The 9,459-nt window shown below is 39.5% G+C and overlaps 1 protein-coding gene across 1 annotated transcript in view; it reads left to right on the top strand.

Annotated features, from left to right (window-relative positions):
* The first annotated feature begins 1,060 nt into the window (after positions 1–1,060).
* ROCK2 (Rho-associated, coiled-coil containing protein kinase 2) overlaps positions 1,061–9,459 on the top strand; it is a 54,534-nt gene continuing 46,135 nt past the window's right edge. The window contains exon 1 of the mRNA XM_010023815.1: positions 1,061–1,136. The gene's annotated coding sequence lies outside the window, so the exon portion shown is untranslated. The remainder of the gene's footprint in view (positions 1,137–9,459) is intronic.

Raw genomic sequence — 9,459 nt, 5'->3', positions numbered from 1 at the left:
TAGGAAAATAAAAATAAACCAGTAGGTTGTTAGCGGTAGCCTCAGTTATTAAGTAGACTGAAAAGCTGTCTAGTTCTATTGGCTGCCTATTGATAAATGTGATGTGGTCTCTGATTTAAGTCTGTGTGATGCCCTGTCAAGGCTCAAAAACCTAAAGAAACAGTCTCAGGCTTTTGTCCTTAGAGCAGTGAATAAAGCTGCCAGTTCAGGCAGGTCACTGGAGGTGGCAAGTATGAACGGAGTCTCTGGCTTTTCTTAGTATCTGAAACTAACTTTTATTTCTCCCTCTGTAACTAGAAAGGGCTTTGTGTTTTGAAGAACAATTTTTTCAAGTTTTTCTAAGTTGCTGAAAGGTGGAATTAAGTCTTGTAACAGGTGTTTAAAGTACTATTTTTAATTTAGATTTTGATGACATCCCTTGCCAGTTTAAGAGGTCTCAACTATTTTCTATGGAGGCATTGATAATTGGTAGCAGAACAGCATGTAGAGTTCTGGCTTGTCTTCTCTTGAGCGTCTTAAGAAAAGTGATCTAGTCTTGTGAGCTTGAATTATGTTGTGAATTGTCGTGTTAAGTTTAGGTTCTGCCTTGCTTCCAAGAAGGAGAATGTGCAGATGGTTTTTGAGAATGAGAAGGTAGAGACTGTGATCAAAGTGATAATAGGGGTAATACAAATATGAAGGTCTTGAATATGCAGGAAAAGTGTAATGAAAGTAAGAAACACAGATTGACTTGAGTATCTCAAATCAGTGTTTAATGAATAAGATTACCTACCGATGAAGATTAAAACTAATACTCCAGTTTAAGTCCCAGTGCCACTAATCTGTGGTAATGTCTCTGTACTGTTTATAGACCAACTTGGAGCCAGTCAGTGTGTGTTAGCTCCTTTGCTGGTTTATAAACACACTTGAGAGCTTGTTTGATTTGCCTACTAGGAATGTGTAATGCGTGCTTGAATAATGTATCATCAGTCGCAGTGCAGTAGGTTTAAGAAAGTTGTTAATTAAGATTTTAGAACTCAACTTTTTTCTTTTTTTTTTTTTTTTTTCTTTTCAGGATGGGTTGAATTCTTTGGTCCTTGATCTGGATTATCCAGCACTGAGGAAGAACAAGAACATCGATAATTTCTTAAATAGATGTAAGTTGCTTGTGGCTCTTAAGCAATGATGTTGTTGTTTCAGTCATAGGAAGCTGAGTGGTCAAAAATGCAGTAATTTTTTATCACAGAGAAGTTTTTATTTTTGGGGGTCATTGTATTGCTGAAAATGTGTTGGAAAATAGCAGCTGCAGATTGTATTTTTTCCCAACTGCAGTTGGAAAAATCAGGTTTATGTTATTTTTTTATCTTAAACTTGTACAGTGACGTAATTTGCAAAGCCTGTTCCAGTTAGTATTCTTTAGGAATTAATTACTGAAAATGTCAGCATAGTATATACAGTCTTATTTAATCTAACAGAGAAGTCTTCTGTTGATTTGTATTAAAACTAAATTATTGTACCTTAAAATCTGTTGGTGCATTTTTGAACCTTTGTGTAAATGTTTGTGATGCTTCCGAAATTAACTGTAGACAGAATCTTGGAATTATTTAGCATGTGGAAATGGAAGACTTACATCAGAGTAGCTGTATTTTATCTTTTTAAAGTGTTTTCTATCCATGTAGATAAACAATTTTTTTTCCCTTCTAAAAGTAGTGGATTATTTGCTTTAAAATGTGAAGAGAGAAATAGATTAACACTTTACTGATAAGAGCTATGTGTGTCTGCCCTCCGTTGCTCTGGGACTCCTTTGAATATCCACTCATGCTCCTCAGTTAAATGGTGGCTGGTGTAGTGATCTGTGGTGAGTTTGGAATTCAGTGCTTCTCCATGAGGTTTATCAGAGCTCCATAGCTGGAAGTACAGCTTTATGGTTGCCAGTAAAGTCTCATTTGGAGAAGTCACTGAAAAGAGAGTAAATAAGAAACAGCAGATAAGGAAGGAGTGGCATACTTTGGGATTTTTCTCAGTTTGAGTTTAATGGAATTCAAGCAGGTATTCAGGAAAGAAAGGGTTAGGAACAGCAATTTTAAGTAATTTTGTTACCTGCAACTGTGCACTGTATGTGTGATGTGAGGGAAAAGCCCTAGCTACAGCAAGAAAATGACGTAGATGACAGTATCAGTAACCTTTCGTGGGCTGTTCAGATTCACCTTTACATTACTACTCTATTTTTCAGTTGACAAAATTAGAAACTTTTCTAATCAGAATACCACTATTGTCAGCTATCAAAGCTAGCAATTATGGGAAAACAATTTAACCTTGGGAACAGTTGAGTTTTTTCCTGCAGTGTGGTTCGTTGCTTTGTTTCTTTTCATTAAAACTAGTCAGGCAAAACAATAGCAAAGACCAGTTTCTGATTTTCATTTTCTGCACTTGTGCTAGCACAAATGGAGCTGCTCAGGTACAGGAAAAAACAGGAGGACAACTGGGTTCTTACTGGCATTGTTGTTCTGGCAATTTAAAGATGCTCAACCCATAGCTTTTTTTTGTTGGTTTTTTTTTTTGGAAACTGTTCTGAGTATAGCAAGTATCAGTGGGAAGGAAGAGTGTACATGTGATTGCTGAAGCCTTTCGCTATCTTGGACTTGGAATTGTATTAATTTATGGAACAGTAAGTTGTTGCTTCCTTTGGTTAGGGAACAGCGAGTTCTTATCTATTCTGATTTTTCTCAGCATCTGAAGGGCTTTAGCAAATGTCTAGATGAAAACTACTGTCAAAAGATTCTGACAGACTCTGATGAGCGGTCTGTGCCGCAGGCCTGGAGCCTGCATCCCTCTTCGTGGCTTCCTGAGGCAACCACAGAGAGGTGGCAGGACCGTCTTGTGAGCTAGCTTTCTAGTGCAAAGCAAAGCAGCTGAGGCAGAGTCATAGAATCATAGACTGGTTTGGGTTGGAAAGACCTTAAGATCATTTAGTTCCAACCGCCCTGCCTTGGGCAGGGACACCTGGCACTAAACTGTGTGACCCAAGGCTCTGTCTAACCTGGCCTTGAACACCACCAGGGATGGAGCATTCACAACTTCCTTGGGCAACCCATTCCAGTGCTTCATCTCCCTCACAGTAGTTGCTTATGATTCTTTTAATCCATATTACACAAATCTTCAAAAATTATGGAGAACACTGCAATAATCATCACACTTCCAGTCAATCACTTAATTCTTCCACAGTAACACTGAGAAGGAAATTTTTCTTTCCTACCATATTCCCAGGGGTTTGAACGCACCCTACTTCAGACTTGCTGCGAGTCATTACTAATCAGGTTAAAGTTTTATTAATAGCTTATTTTATTTTAAAAATGGAATAGTTTGTGTCTCAGCTGAGACGTTGGTATTCAGCTCAAATCATAGTTTCAAGCTGCAGCTCAGATGTTTTAACTCATTTCTCAAAGCTACAGTTTATTAATTGCCCATACTAGAGGAGTTTGGTGTATCCTGTATCTGTGACTGTTTTGCCAAAGCAGCCTCTTTGCATGTTTAATATGCAAGAAACTCCTTCATTGCCTGCTTTCCCTTAGTATTCTTATTTCTTAAGGCCTTGAACCAAAGTAGAGCATATCTTTATTATAAGACGCACATAAGTTTCTCATGTAATACAACCATTCCTTTTCAGTCTTCTCTATTGCTTTAATCAACTGTTAGAATTCTGGTTAAATTGCTGCTTTTTTTGAGCATTTATGAGACAGGAAAGCATAACGTAATATTTAGTTCCTGAAACAATGAGAAGAATCTTGTAGTCCTCTTGAGAGCAAAAACTAGCTTGCTTATTTTAGAAAAGAAACGTAAGCTTTCCAGCATGGGCTCGGTGTAACAAATCTTTCTTGATCTTTTCTTTTTCTCTTTTTTCACCTTGGCTATGACAACAGGTTGAGTAAATTCTTCCAAGTCACTTTTTCTACCATCTTGAGATTTGATAGATCTTAGTGACATGTGCCTTTTGTAGTGGTTTCGCATGCCGGTACTACATAGCCTGTTAACTCCTTTAACTTCTGGGAGCAGAAAGTTAACTAATTAAGTAACAGTGTTAAGCAACAGTTTAAAATATGAAATAATTTATAATCTTATTATGAGGAGTACAAGGGCATGAAGAATGGATGTTGAGGAAGTCCACACAGCAGCACAGGGACCGGTGCCGTCAAAAGACTGGGTACAATCCAGAAGCCTAGATTCCCTAAATGGGTCAATGACTTCCTATGCATTATTCAGCATCACTCAAAAATTGGGAAACTACTGTTAAAATTATTTGCTGATGTTTTGGCGGTTGGAAAACTTCTATTTACAGTGGAAGGAACTTTTTGTACAGGTGTGTCACTGGTGCAGCAGCTTTGCTAAATCCCTGAATAAACTTCGTGGAAGGTTGCTTTTGCCATTTTCCTCTTGTCATGCTTACTTAGATCTATTTATTAAGATTAAATTCTTGCAAAAGTGACAGTTCTGGTTCTTCCCTTTACAATCTGTTATGTTGCTTGGAGTTGCTGAATCATATGCCAGCCATGCGATTAGCAACAGAAATGAATTGTCTGGTATGGTCTTAATGCCTGTCGTGACTGTAATTCTCTGTGCTCCATGCTTCCTGTCAGTGACACGGATGAAATGTTAGATGCCAAAGAAGAATCTGAGAAATTTAGTACACCGTGGAACTTGAATTAAGGAGCTAATTGCCCCTCTGGTTTTCTTTTGGCTTTATTAAGGCTATTCCTTGCCAGGTCTTTGCAGTCACCTCTGCAGGTCAGGCTCTGATTCTATTCTTAATGGTACTGTTCTGGTAAGAGGAGTGATGGGAGAGGTATCAAATAAGCAACTTCTCTCAAGCAGAGGATGAATTAGAGCCACAGTGTTTAAGACAGAATGTCTCAGATGTATAAACAACTTACTGATCAGAGTTATTAACCACTTTTCCATTCAGGTACTTGGTAGATAGAAATTAAGTTCTGCCATTGGGCTTACTTTCACTGAGTCAAGGGTATCTCATATCAGAGGACTGTTGCTTTCTGTTTCTTTATCTTCCACTCCTTTCATCTGTGCAAGACACTGTACTTCTTGTGTCCCCTTTTCTTTGACCTGGAGGGGGAAACACTAGCCTGTCTGAAACTATGCTTTCTAATTTCTGCTGCTTCTGTAAAGTTTCCAGCAGCTTCTTGTAACTCACACACCTTTGACCAGATAACATGTATGCACCCCTAATTACTTCATTCTTTCTGTTGTGCTTTTTCTTTGGTTTTGGGTGGGTGTGGGATTGCAGCACTTCCTGGCTGTTCTTTAGTTTAACTTCGGGCTAGGCTTTTGCCTAAGGCAGCAGCTTTTGACTTAATGTGCTCCGTAGCAGCACTCACTGACTCTGTCTGCTCTGTGTGGATAAAATTGCACTTCCTTGCATTTTTACTCCTCATATATACATGCCCCAGAACTGCCTGATACACATTCTTTTAAACTTTTAAGAAAATAATCTGAATATGACTTTTTCCTCCCTTTAAGAGCAGAAAAGCTTGCTTTTCTCCTCTTCCCCACCCCCTTCTACTCTTCTTGTTCAGGTATTTATTCCATTTTCACAAGCACTTGTAACCTTCAGACACATTCTTGCTGCCAGCTGTCAGTGGTGATCCAAACACTCTGCCCTTTCAGAAAGTGAATCTTCATTTGTTTAAAGGTTATAGTGGCATTTTCAAGTAGTAAATCAAAAGCTGTCTTTAAATACTCTCGCTATCCAGCATTCCTAGTCCTTTCATGTGTTAAAAGAAGAAAACTGAGTCATACATGATGACATTCTCACATTTTAGGACTTTTTCTCAAATGTAACAATATTTTTATAAGATTCAATTATATTCTGGGGCTGGGGAGTCCATCTAATATCTTCCTTTAAATCTAACATTTTTGTTCTGTTGGGCGTCGTGCTGTTGCAGATTCACGAGGCTTTTGGGTACAGTCTGTGCATATAGGTACCACAAATGTACAAACTCATCTGTGTGAAACCTTCCAAAAATGCAGTCCTCTACTAAAAGGATAATGTTCAAAAGGTCTCCTGCACCTTGAATTAGATCATGTTATGTGATACATGAACTAATTCATATGATCCAGCGTGTTGTAATTATGACATTGCTTCAGGGTTTCTCTGAGCTTGCTTTCTTGCAGCCTTGGTTTTTGTTTCAGGTTAGTTCCATGCTTTGATTATCTGTTCCATATTTGTTAAATTTTGTGACAAAATAAACAGTCTGTCTGTATAACTGATACCTCCACAACACCTGTGACCTTACCTGATGATTATTGTTATTAACTAAGATTATTAAGTTTTAATTAAAGGAGTTAGGAGGGGCAACATTATTGCTCACTGTGGCTTCCTGAGGAGGGGACATGGGGAGGGAGGTGCTGAGCTCTTCTCCCTGTTATCCAGTGACAGGAGGTGTGGGAATGGTTCAAAGCTGTTCCGGGAGAGGTTTAGACTGGACATTAGGAAACATTTCTTTACTGAGAGGGTGGTCAGGCACTGGAACAGGCTTCCTAGAGAGGTGGTTGATGCCCCAAGCCTGTCAGTGTTTAAGAGGCATTTGGGCAATGCCCTTAATAACATGCTTTGCATCTTGGTCAAGCCTAAAGTGGTCAGGCAGCTGGACTAGGTCCATTCCAATAGAAATACTCTACTCGTATTTTAGAAGAGCAGGTAGGATTTCTCCATCCTCAGCATTTCACAGGGTTGATAAAACTGGTGATTTTTCAGTTGGTATCTCATTTGCTTATGTGATACATCATTGAGTTTTTCATTGCTTAACTGTAGTGTTCAGTGCTAAAACCGTTTCACTGGAGCTCTGTTAACATTGTTTGTAATTTTTGTGTTTTACTTTGAACAGGGAAGTATTCCTCCAATAATGGAACTGTGTAAAACTACACCGTATTTATCAACACGTTTAACTCCCTGCCATCTCATCTCACACATCTGAAAACATTTGAAACATCTCAGAAACATTTGAAAATAAATTCACGTGATTCCTCTCCCTCATGAGATGTAACATTGTGTTCAAATGCATAATTGCACATTCTTTGACTTGAAATTTGCTGATACCCCTTCTCTAGTGCTGCTTCCTGTGAATTTGCATTTGTCCTCCTTGTCTTGTGCCAAAGCTTCTGATCTGCAATTAAGTAAGATTCCAAGGAAGTCTTCCCTTCTCAAACTGCAAAATTAATTCATGTCATGACTGAAATAATAAACTCGGTGTGGGTGAAGCTGTTGCTGTCCTGTGCTTTATGTCTAAGCTTTCATGATTCACTGTAGAAAACAGCCTCAGAATTCTCTGAACTCTGGATTGCTTCACGGTCTTATTGTTACACTGAATGTAGCAGATATGTCTTTTGAGGTTCTAGTTGCCTCTGTCCTTTCAACTTTACCGGCAGTCTCTCTTCCCTCATTATTAATATATATTCTGTCATTATATATATGTGGGGTAGGGTTTTTTTTGTTTTGTTTGCTTGTTTGTTTGGGGGTTGGTTAGTTGTTTTTTTAGTATCTCTTCTTTCTTCAGCGAGTTTTCCAGTCACCTTGTAATTTCTCTGTACAATCCATGTTGGTGTTGTTTGGCTACAGAGATACTTTGAGATGCTGTGTTAAAAGTCATGGTACAGTCAAGACAAGGAAATGTATACTGCTATTCTCTTATCTACAAGACAGACATCTCGTCTTGGGAGACAGTCAGAGTAATCAAACACAGTTTGTCCATTTTTAGATCCATTCCGGCTGTTCCCATCCTTTCTTGTCCGTCAAGGGCTTGGAAGCGGACTCCAGAGGGATTTGCTCTATAATCATCATGCTGTTCCAGCCTGTAGCTTTGTGGATCCTCCTTGTTGCCCTTCTAGAACACAGACGTGACATTTGCCCTTTACCAGTCATCAGGAGCCTCCCTAGGTTGCCATGACCTTTCAAAGGTGATAAAGAACAACCTGGTAGTGGTGTTGACTGGCCCCTTCAACACATTCAGATGCATTTGTGTTGTCTCATGGCCCGGCATATGTCAGTTTTGCTTTCTTGGTCCTTAACTCCGATTTCCTCTACTGCAGTACTTCGCTGCCCCACATTGCTGTTAGCTGTGGGGAGCTGGTAGGCCTGTGAGCAAAGCTTGCCAGTGAAGTCTGAGACAAGAAAGTCATTGAGTACCTCGATCTTCTCCATGTCCTTTGGCTCTAGATCCCCTACCCCACTGACAGCAGCAGGCCCACATTTGCCTCATTCTTTCTTTTATTGCCAGTGTATTTATAGAGTCTCTTGTTTCCATTCATAACCCTGGCTAGTTTCAATTCCAGATGAGCTTGGCTTTCCCAAGTCCATGCTTGGAAGATTCCTGCTGGGTAGCTCTTCCCTTCTTCCATTTTCCAAACCTGCTTTTTGTGGTTGAGTTGAGGCAGCGGTTACCCATTTGGCCAGACTGGCTCTCTGCCATGCCTGCTCTGTTTCTAACTCACTGGAATGGACTGCTCTTGTGCTGTGAACATACCATTTTTGAAGATCAACCCACTCTTCTACCCTCCTCAGTGGCTTCCCACAGGATCCTGCCAGTGAGTTCCCTGAACAAGCCATCATCTGTTCTCCTGAAGTCTAAGGTCTGCTATTTTCCTTCCTCAGTTCTCTCAGGGTCTTAAGTCCCAGCGTCTCATGGTTGTTTCAGCCAAGCTGCCACAGACTTTGTCATCATTGGCCAGTTCTTTTTTGTTTGTGAGTAATAGCTCTGAGTGTCTTCCTGATTGGGCTTGCTGCTCAGTTAGGTCAAAAGGCATGTTCTTGATAGTCAGGCATCTCCTGGATTGCTTGTAGCTGCCAGGTTCATGAATATGTAGGAATGGTTAAACTATTTACTGGATGTTCATTATCATTAACTCCTCTCTGACAATGTCATCTTTAATGTCATACTGAATTAACTGATCTCTGATCCCTCTTTGTTTTGCTTGTATTCACATCTGAGATCCACTTTAATGCCTTTCTTGGAATCAAATTCTGCGGTATTTGATGCTAAACATGAATCTTGCAACGTACACCTCTGCTTCTCTCTGAATATAAGCATCCACAGCTTTTCATACAATTTCATGCTCTTCCCTGGTAGAGGTCTTGCTCCAGACAACCTGTTCGCTTTTTGTTCTTCCTCTAAGCATGTATGGGGGTAGTGCCAAAGCTTGTCACGCTTAAGAAAGATTACCTCTAGTATTATGGATTCCATTCATTGCTCCAATTATCTTTTGTGCTTGTAATAAGAATAGATTTTTTAAATGCATTTAGCCAGGAATGCATTCACTAGCATGCTACATTTACAAAATTGAAGAGTCTAGGACCTTGCATGTTTTTAGAAGTTGTTTGAGGTCAGAATTTCACTGGTTGCCTTTACAGATTCCCACAACTGCCAACAAGAAAAATACTGAAAGACAGTTTGTCTACAGAGTATTGCACTAGAG

This window comes from Nestor notabilis, unplaced genomic scaffold, assembly GCF_000696875.1.
Source record: "Nestor notabilis isolate BGI_N333 unplaced genomic scaffold, ASM69687v1 scaffold32251, whole genome shotgun sequence".
Classification (NCBI taxonomy): Eukaryota; Metazoa; Chordata; class Aves; order Psittaciformes; family Psittacidae; genus Nestor; species Nestor notabilis.
This window is presented reverse-complemented; position numbering and strand designations above follow the sequence as displayed.